Consider the following 10,565-nt stretch of genomic DNA (forward strand, 5'->3'; position numbering starts at 1 on the left):
GGACACAGACACCACACTGTAGCAGCCAGTTTTAGGAGGTCATTCTACCATGGTAACACCAACACTGTTAAATGACATTTTGGAATCCTCCCTCCAGCTTATAAGCACCTGGGAAATAGCCCCACCATCCAGCAGGCTGGCATGAGGCCCACATCTCCCCCAGACCTGCAGGGTCCAGTCCCCGCCCTCCAGTGGGCAGCACCAGCCCTGTACCTACCCTGGGTCATACAGACAGCTGCCTGGTCCCAGCCTTGAGCCATCCCAGGCTATGCAGTCAATTGCATGGGAATCTATCCCACTTTCCAGCAGCCCAGGGCCATCACAAAAGGCATGGCCTCACAGCCAACCAGGCAGGGGGCCAGACCACCTACAAGTATGCTCACAGTAGTCAATCCTGCCACAAGAGAAGCACATGAAACCTGCATACCCCTAGAACATAAAGCTCTAGTGACCAGAGGAGAATATACTGCTGGGCTGCATAGGTGATCTGGAAGATGAAGTAGTGGAAATCATCTAACCTGAACAGAAGAAAGAACAAAACAAAATAAAATAAAATAAAATAAAATAAAAAATGAGGATAGTTTAAAAGACTGCTAGACAACATCAAGCTTACTAAAATTTGCATCATGGGGTCCCAGAACGAGGAGAGAGAAAGGGGCAGAGTACTTATCTGAAGAAGTAATAACTGAAAACTTTCCTAAGCTACAGAAAGGAAGAGGCATCCAAATCCAGGAAGCACAGAGAGTCACAAATGAGATAAACCAAAGAGAGCCACACAGAAACACTTTATAATTAAAATGTCAGAAATGAAAGATAAAGAGAGAATTTTAAAAGCAGCAAGATCAAAGCAAATAGTTATACACAAGGGAACTCCCATAAGACTATCAGCTGACTTTGTAGCAGAAAACTTGCAGGCAAGAAGGAAGTAACACAATATATTTAAAGTGATGAAAGGAAAAAAAAATACTACAACCAATAATATCCTACCTAGCAAAAGGAGAGAGAGAGAGAGTTTTACAGATAAGCAGAAGTAAAAAGAACCCAGCACCAGAAAACTGGCTTTAGAAGAAATGTTTAGAAGACTTACATGTAAGATCTGAAACCATAAAACTCCTGAAAGAAAACATAATCAGTCTGCTCTTTGACATCGGTCCTAAGCAATATTTTTTTTGATGGGGGGTCTGTTTCCTCAGGCAAGGGAAATAAAAGCAAAAATAAGCAAATGGGACTACACCAAGCTAAAAAGCTTCTGCACAGCAAAGGGAACCATCAACAAAATGAAAAGATAACCTACTGAATTGCAGAATATATTTGCAAATAATATGTCTGATTATAATATATCTGATTAAGGGTTAATACGGCCACAGACACATGAAAAGATGCATAACATCACTAATCAGCAGGGAAATGCAAATCCACACCACAATGAGACACCGCCTCACACCTGTCAAAATGGCTATCATCAAAAAGACAACAGATGCACTGTTGGTGGGATTGTAAATGGGCTGAGTCATTATGGAAAACTTCATGTAGAGTCCTCAAAAAGTTAAAAATAGAACTACCACATGATCCAACAATTTCACTTCAGTTTATTTATCTAAAGAAAATGAAAACAATAATTAGAAAAGATAGATGCAGCCCTGTATTCACTGCAGCACTGTTTACAATGACCAAGACATGGAAGCAACCTAAGAACTTATCAATAGATAACTGGATAAAGAAGTCATAGTGTGTGTGTGTGTGTGTATATATATATATATATATATATATATATATATATATATTACATCTTAAACTAAAATAATAGTATATATCTACTATATTTCAATTTTTAAAAAAACAACAATTAGAAAAGATAGATGCAGCTCTATGTTCATTGCACGATAACTTCCAATAGTATGAGATAAATTATTTAATAACCAACTCTCTGAAAACTTTAATCCCAAGTTATAGCAATTGCCAATTTCTGTAGTAAATACCCCATCACGTCCAATTTCAAATTACCAACATGATATCACCAATGTCACATGATGTCAAGTTTGAGAAGATAGGTCCCTATTTGACTCTTGTAAGGTGGCTTAAGCCTGCTCCAGCATACTAATTAATGGATAGCTTCATCCATTATTTATACTTTCCATCTGTAACACAGCTCATTGGAAAATTGGAAGGCTACCATTTAATATGTAGTTGGCAAAACACAATTTATACCCAGGTATGATAAAGGCCAGGTCATCACAGAGAGATGAGAGTCCTCTCCTTCTGGTGAAGACAGGATTTATACATTACATTATTTACCAAAATAGAGAACACAGCTTTATCATTCAATAGCTTTCTTCACATTCAAACATGCCCATCCTGAAAACACAGCATGTTTCTTCAAAACTCAGCTCAGAAAAATCTCAGCTAAGGACAGTCAAACCTGAGCCTAACTCTCATCATAATTTACCCTCCTCTATTCTGTCTTCCCATTACATCTTCAAGTCTTTGTCAAGTCAAGGAAATCTTCAGTCTTTATCTCTTTGTTTTGCTCTTCCCTATTTTCTTTATTCCCTCCCTCTGGTACTCCTTTGAGATGCATGCTTCCATTTACTTTTTATTTATTCTTTCATATTTTATATCTTCTCAGTACACTTGGCACATTCTAGGATTTTCTTCTTGTCTATCTTCAAGTCTACTATTTTGTTTTTTGCACCTGTCATTTATTTTAATATGCCTTTAAAATTTTAATCTATGTATTTTTGTCTTAGTACCAAATTTTACTTGAGAAAAAGAGAATGGAAAACTATAGTTTTTGGCTGAGAGTTCCAGATAATTGGTATTTATTACAACACAATTGGCATAAAGTAATAAAGTGGAATCATCAGACATTTCACATCTGCATTACTTTTAGAAATTAAAAGAAAAAGCTTACCAGCTACATTGCTATCAAAGTTTCAGTATTTGTCATCTACTCATTAGAAAGTAGATATTCATTTTAAGGTTATTTCAGCTCTAAAGATGTGAAATACAAGTTGCTGATATATTTCATGAGACAATTTTTTGTTCCATAAGTAGTTTTTACACAGATATCATCTTCAGTTTCTAATTCACTTCTACAGAAAGGAAATGAAGGAAAACAATAAAAATTATAACCTCACTAATTCACAGAATTGCTTATTTTTCAGCTAGAAAAAATGAACACATTCTATCTATGATGATGTAAATGATCCTCTTATTATATTTTGAGACTAACAAATTCATTTGAAGTAAATTATTTTTTTAAGTTATGTTGTTTCTTAACTCAAGAGTAACTAATGCTTGGTCAAATCTACTCTCCAAAAGTTACACCTAGAAAATGATTATGTAAATTATTTAACCCTTGATATATAATGATATATTTATATATTTATCAAAGAAAACTGTACAATGGCGGAATATTTCAGTTAGAAGGCAACATAATACAGGACTTTCATTCTAATTCATGACCCAGGATTGGTATACTCACTATGGTACAGTTAAAAGAGGGTCGTCTTTCTACTGCTAGAAAAATTCTCTGATAATAAAAGAACATATTATAAGTCTTTAATATGTATTTTTAAACATTCATATTTAGTTCTTATGAAAATATATGTCTTTTTTAATGGAGCTTTGGTTTTTTGGTGAAATCTATCTCATTTCTAATTTCTTATTCAACTCACTTTGTAGGTATTTTCAGATTGCCTATAATCTCAAATTCTGAGGAATCTGTTTATTCTTGTTTTTTATGCTGACTTTTGTAAATGGTTGATGATTTTTCGATATGCAGCACCATTTTCATTGTGAAAGTATCTTATGTGGATGGAGTTGGATTTTCATGCACTCTAGCTTGAGGAAGTGTTAGCTACGTAGTAGTTTTGCATTGCTTCTCCCATAAGCTACCTGGTTTCACTGGTCTAAAAGCAATTTTACATGAATTTTCATAGACTTGGAGTTTCCAGTATTGGATAATATATTATGCATCTGAATCCTCAACATGAATTGGTTTCCAGTTTCTCACAAAGTACTTTTTCTTTTTTTAACCCAGGACTCCACAGTATTGACAAACTTTCTTGTTTTTTTTTCCACTTTAGTTTCTCATTTGTGTTGGTTGTAACCATTCTAGAGTCCTTTCTTTAAGCAAGAATCAGTTCTAACTGCTGGCTTTGGGCAAGTCCAGTGCCATCTCTTCATTTCCTTTAGAGTATGAAAATCTCTGACCCCAGAGACTTCAACTCTGCCATAGCAGCAAAACAAACAAACAAAAAAGACAAAAACAAAAACCCTGCAATTTTACTCCTTTAGCTTCATATTTCCTTTTTAATCTCATCTTTCAGTGAGTTTTACTTGCTTTTCTGGGATGCTTAGCTATGTGTTTAATATTGTGTTAATTCAAAGTTTTTCTTGCATTTCTAAGTGTTTGCAGTGATATGGCAGAGCCATGTCAGCTCAATAGGCAGTGTTGCTAGAATAGGAAGTCTTTTCATTATGACTTGCATATATTCCTATAGCATGAACTGCATGTTTTGTAACTAGCTTATTTTTCTTTTCTCTTTCTCTCATTAGAGGGATATCCTCAGGGGCTTTCAAAAATCGCTGGAGGCCAGGAGGTATGGCCTATATGCCTGGGACTGAGCTATGTATAGATAACTAGAATCTTAAGGCTCCAAAAGTATATTCCTGAGCCAGGAGCCATGAGACTTCTCCTTCTGGCCACTTAAGTTAATAAAAGGAAGACAGCCCTTAGCCCTGTTACAATCTCCAAATGTGTAAGATGAAAAGAATAAGCCAAGATGTGATGACAGTGCCTTGATAGAGGTGAAGGGGATAAAAAAGAGGTGAAGACTTCTGTCTCGTCTCACTTTGTAGCACAGTGATTTGCACGATGTGCATAAAAACTCATTCTTACTTGGCATTGAGTGCCCTACAGAATCTTGCCCTCGTTGCTAGCTTTCTAGACATATGTCTCCTTGCTTTCTTCAAATTGCCAAACTTTGCATTTGTTCTTTCTTCTGCCCAGACTACTGTTCTCCATATACATTAGGCTCCTCCTTGACTCTTTTAATGTCTTGCATCAAAAGTCACTTTGTCAGAAATGTCACTACTGAAAACCTGTACTTAGCCACCTTCATCTAGATGCTCTCCTTTTTCTCCTGTTTCCATAAATTATCTGCGACTTAATGCCAAGGCCAGGTCCTCTTCCTTTCACCTACTCAGGGCCGTTGTTTCAGGGAGCATCCCTTTTAGACACTACATCAACTAATTATCCCTGCATTATTCCAATCAGCATAGAATCAAGCTATTATTCTCCAGTCTGAAAAAAAAAAGGTCTGTCACCTCTTTCCCCTCAAGACATTACATATCTAACACATATTAGCTTCTTTTTAGATGATAATTTCTTAGAAGAGTTGTGTATATTTACTATTTGCTGATTGTGCTTTACTTTCTCCATAGCTCTTACCACTCTTGGACATATTATTAATTAATGTGTTTTTATTCTTACTTGTTTATTGTCTGTATGACTTCATCCAATGAATTTAAAGTCTTGAAGAAATGTATCCTTGGAGTTTGGTGTTGTGTCTAGAATAAAATAAATACCTCATATACCTTATATATAATTGTTGAATGAAAAAGTAACTGAGTGCACACATTTTTTTTTCTACAACAATATAGCACTTCGTTGTAAGAAATGTCACATTTCTTTTATTTCTCTTTCTATAAATAATCTAAGTCAGGCCTTGTCCTTACCTACTTTCTATGGTGAGAAATTAAATTTCTATCATACTTTGCCCACCAGTTCTACACCCAACTTTCAGTTCTTGAAACTATACAGGATTCCTCATTTCTTCTGTAGTTCTCAGGGAAGTTCCTCAGGCTATTATAAATGTTACTGAAACACTTCTTGTCCAGGTTCAGGGGCATAGTTTGAAACCGGTGGTTCTGATGCTCCTGGCAAAATGTGGGGTATGGAGATGTGTCCACACTCCACCCCAGAATCCTCACAGCACTGGACTACTTCACATTGTGTTCTCTTTTAAAACCTCTACCTCTTCACGTCATTTTCCCTTGTTCTATTTTTCATTCCCATCTTTCTACTTTACTGACAAAACTGTTGCGATCAGAATAGAACTTCCATTGACCTCAAATACCTCACCTACTTACATATTTGTGCCTTGACTATGTGTTCTGGCTTCATTTCTGTCACAATGAAAGAACTGTGCATGCTTTTAGCCAAGGCTTAGGCCATAAAGTTACCTGTGCCTGAGATCCTGTTTCTGCTTCTCTGCCTGAGGACAGTGTCCCACAACACTTTTCCCATCTGGAATCAACCATTTTTCCCTTCTATAGGCTCATCCCCCAAGGGCATACACACATGCTGCTATTCTCCCACCCAAAAGCAAACAAACCAAGAACAAAAACAAAACTCTGACGCCATCTCTCCCTCAAGAAGCCACGCTATTTCTTCTACTTCTATTCTTTCCTGAAGAGTAAAAGTCCTAAAAGATATACTACCTGCTACCCTCAATCTATTAAAATAAGATATTTTCATCCAGATCCCATTAAAACTGCTTTTGTCAAGGTCATAATCTTCTATGTTGCTGAAGGTAATTTTGCCTTTCATTTTACTTGAGTTATCAGCAGCATTTGACAATTTATGAATCTCTCAACCTTAAAAATGTTTTCACTTGGTTTCTAGGACATCACATTAACCTGTGTTTTTAACTCCTTCCTCCCCAGCTGCCTTCTAAAAGTCTCTTTTCCTATTTTTCCCCCTCTCTTCTAATCTTTAAATTGAGCATGGACAGTTTCCTTGGAACTTTTCTGTTTGTTATACAGGCTCACTCTGCAGGCTATCCTATCCAGTCTCATGGCATTACATGTCATTTTTCTACTGATGACTTCCAAATTTATATCTAACCTGGACTCCTTCCTTGACCTCCAGACCTTCATATCTAACTACATATTAGTCAACTCCACTGAAATAACAAATAAGTATCTCAAGGTTATCATGTACCACAACCCAACATGTCCCAATCCACCAGCTCTTTTGAAGTCTTTTTTTTTTTTTTCTCAGTTAAAAGAAGCTCCATTTTTCAGTTGTTCAGGCTGCTCAAAAGGAAATGGCTGTTGAATCCATTTCAGAACACATCCAGAATTTGACCATTCTCTATTATACCTGCTACCACCACCTTGGTCCAAGTTCCAATCATCTCTGCCATGGATTATTGCAATAGCTTGCTAATTGGTTTCTCTGGTTCTATTTCTACCTCCTTCATTCAATCCTTCTTGCAAGAAACAGAATGATCATGTAAACTCAAGAGTCAAATTCTCACTCAGATTTTCAAAAAGGGCAGGGAAGCCACCTAGTCTAGGCCTCCATTACTTCTCTGACACTGTCCCCCATACTCCTCTCTCACTCCTCTACAGTCACACAGACCTCCATGCAGCTCTTCAGCCTTTCTGGACACAATTCTCAGAAAGGGTTCTTGCATTTGCTATTCCCTCTGTCTGGAATACCCATCTCCCACCTCGGAATCCACACGGCCATCACTTTCTTTAAAGTTTTACTTCTCCTGGTGAGACGACTCTTCTCACCTGATCTAAAACTTTCTGCCTTCTAAACATTTTATGTGTTATTTCACTGCTTTCATTTTTCTCTCCTTATTAATAATTACTGTCATACATATTATATATTTTAATTATTTATCTTTTTTTTTTTACCTAACATACAGTATATCTAAAGCCTACTATATTGTCTGGTACATAGTAAGTTTTCAATAGATGAACAGATGTTGCCTCCAGATTAAAGTGTTTACCAACGCTGGGCGGCTTACTGGGAATGGAGCAAGCTCTCCTCCAAAGAGGGGAACCCCTATTTCTCTCTCACCCATGTCACAGGAAATATAACTCTTTCTCAGTCTAAGTCAAGCCTTTCTTCTCTTTTCTACTGTCCTTTTGTGTCTAACTCATAGCATCTGTTTAGAGAGCCTAGAAATTTCCATGTTTTTTTTTCTTAATCATATACAAACACACAGATACAATACAAGTAAATATTACCTGAGCCACAAGAACCAAAACTGAAATCAGTTAAACTGTTGTGATAAAGGAGGGAAAACAATTCTGGTGACAGATTTATCTGAACCTATATTTATACCAGAATTGGGTGGCTGGAACTTAGGGCATGCATTTATTTTATTTCGTCTTTTTTTTTTTTTTAAACAGATTTCTTGTTAGAATGGCTTCAATTTACAGTTCTACCATCAAAATAGGAGAATTCTTCTGTACAAATTCTTATTCAGGTTTTTTGCCATTTCAATAGGAGCTAATTTAACTTGCTTTTACTGTGACTACAGGGAGTGTGAGTCTCTACATACTGGTGGGTATTAGTGCATTCTTTTTCATGAATTGTTTTTTCAGATTTATTTCCCACTTGAATGTCCTATTGATTTGCACAAGTCTTTTGTGAATCTATATATTTTCTATTGGTCTGTTATTTTTCTATAACTTTGTCTATAGTGTTTTATAATTAACAGAATTCTTTAATCATTGTATAATCAAACCCAAATATTTTTGCTCTTTTCCTTTTAATTTAGAGAGTACTGTTTAATAAAGTTACATTTTTGGAAAAATTTATTTCATCATTGTATTGTAATAGCATCATAGATTTACCTTTCAAATGTAGATTTTATTCCATCTGGGGTCCATCTTTGCATGTAGTCAAATATAGAGGCTCAGCTCTATTTTCTTCGATTTAGTGAGTTTGTCTTGCCAACATTATCTACTGAAAAAAAAAATCTGTTCTTTTTGTTTATTTTATGATGCCATATTTGTCATATATTAAGTTCTCAAATAATATGGTCTGCTCTTGGGCCAGGACTGAAATGTTTTTTAGTACTGTGGCTTTGACTACGTCCATATCTGACTAGCTGTCATCAGTCTTTGCTGTTCTTTTTCAAAATAAACTTAGGTGTTTTTGAATATTTGTCCTTCTGTGGAAATTCTGGGAATAGCTTGTTACATTCCTTAAAAATCCAGCTGCAAGTACAATTGAGATTTTATTCAATCTATTTGTTGATTGACTTGAACAGATTGGTGCATTTTCACTGTTACTTTTCTTATCTATGAACATAGTATATTTCCATGTATTCTGACATTCTTTTAATCTCTTCAATATAGATTTAAATTTAGAGAACTTTGAAGAGATCTGATTTTAGTGTGATTTCCAAGAATGATTCCTACCTGCTAAGTCTATTATTCTTATCAGTGAAGGAGCAAAAAGAAATACCAGGGGTGAAACTTGTCCTCAGTATTATTTACTTTGAGTTGGGCGGCATAAAAAGTGGTTAGGAGATAGCACAGTAATTTACGACTCTGGGGTCAGATCCCCTGGTTTGACTCCTGACTCTACTCATTATTATACCAGGCAATTATTTAACCTCAGTTTCCTTACAAGAAAGAAAAAAAGGCTATAATAACATTGGTTAGCTCCTAAGGTTGTTGTGAGGATTAAATTAAAGAATAAATGTGAAGGGTTTGGTACAATTGTTAGGCAGTCAGATAGAAATGAGCACCAGGCAAGGAGAAGGGAATGGGGAGGGATTTACCCAGAAAATAACAGTACACCTGCACTCAGAATAAGGGGCTCCAAAAACTTCTACTTTCTCTAAATGAAGGTCAGCAAAAAAGCCAGCTAGAATCAGACACTGCAGCTGCGCAATAGAGAGAAGGACTTGGCTTAACTTGACCCAATGCTCATTATAATGTAATTAACATTACAGTTTGAGCCCCCTCCCATAGATTTCTCTGTGTGTATCATGGGTAAAAACATGCATAAAAGAGATGGGCATACCTGAGGACAAGGAATGGGAGCTGTCAATCAGCCTGAGCACTCAAAGAACTTGAGCCATGAATCAATCAATCAATCACGAAAATGCCCCCTAAGAAAATGTGCTCTATTTAATGTCTTCTTATACATGATCAAAAATAAATATTGAACATTCATATCTCCAAGTAGGTGTGTTTGTATTTATTTATTCCCCAAAAGGGAAAATTGCTGATTTATATTTTTCCTATTCAAATGTCTAATATTAGTGTTTAGATTTCCTGAGGCTGACTGGGATTTACAAGGGCTTAAATTGAGAAGGATGTACTGAATTTTTCTGATGTTTCTTAGGATGCATTAGCATTTCTCAGCTCATGCTAATGTATATATATCAGCAATTCTTCATTATTTACAAAATATTTAAATCTATTTACTTGCTTTTGTTGGAGGAGGTTGTTGAGAGAATGTGACCTCCAGTTGACCCACAAACTGGACCCAGGGAATTGGAGGCACCTTACCTCCTCCCCTGACCTTGGAATGTATGTTTTGCCCACTGTTCCCACAGTGGGTGCCGTTTTTAAGGATGCAGTCTTGAGAGAGCTATGTGTTGTTGAGACTGTCTAGACCATATACATGACTGTATCTAGGTAAATCCTCTATATAAACCTTTTAAGATTCTGGTGTTCAGTGCGAAGATCTACTTGTCTTGCAGCCACCCAAGACAATCCTTGTATGTTAAGTTCCCTGG

This window comes from Camelus dromedarius, chromosome 4 (genome assembly GCF_036321535.1).
Source record: "Camelus dromedarius isolate mCamDro1 chromosome 4, mCamDro1.pat, whole genome shotgun sequence".
NCBI lineage: Eukaryota > Metazoa > Chordata > Mammalia > Artiodactyla > Camelidae > Camelus > Camelus dromedarius.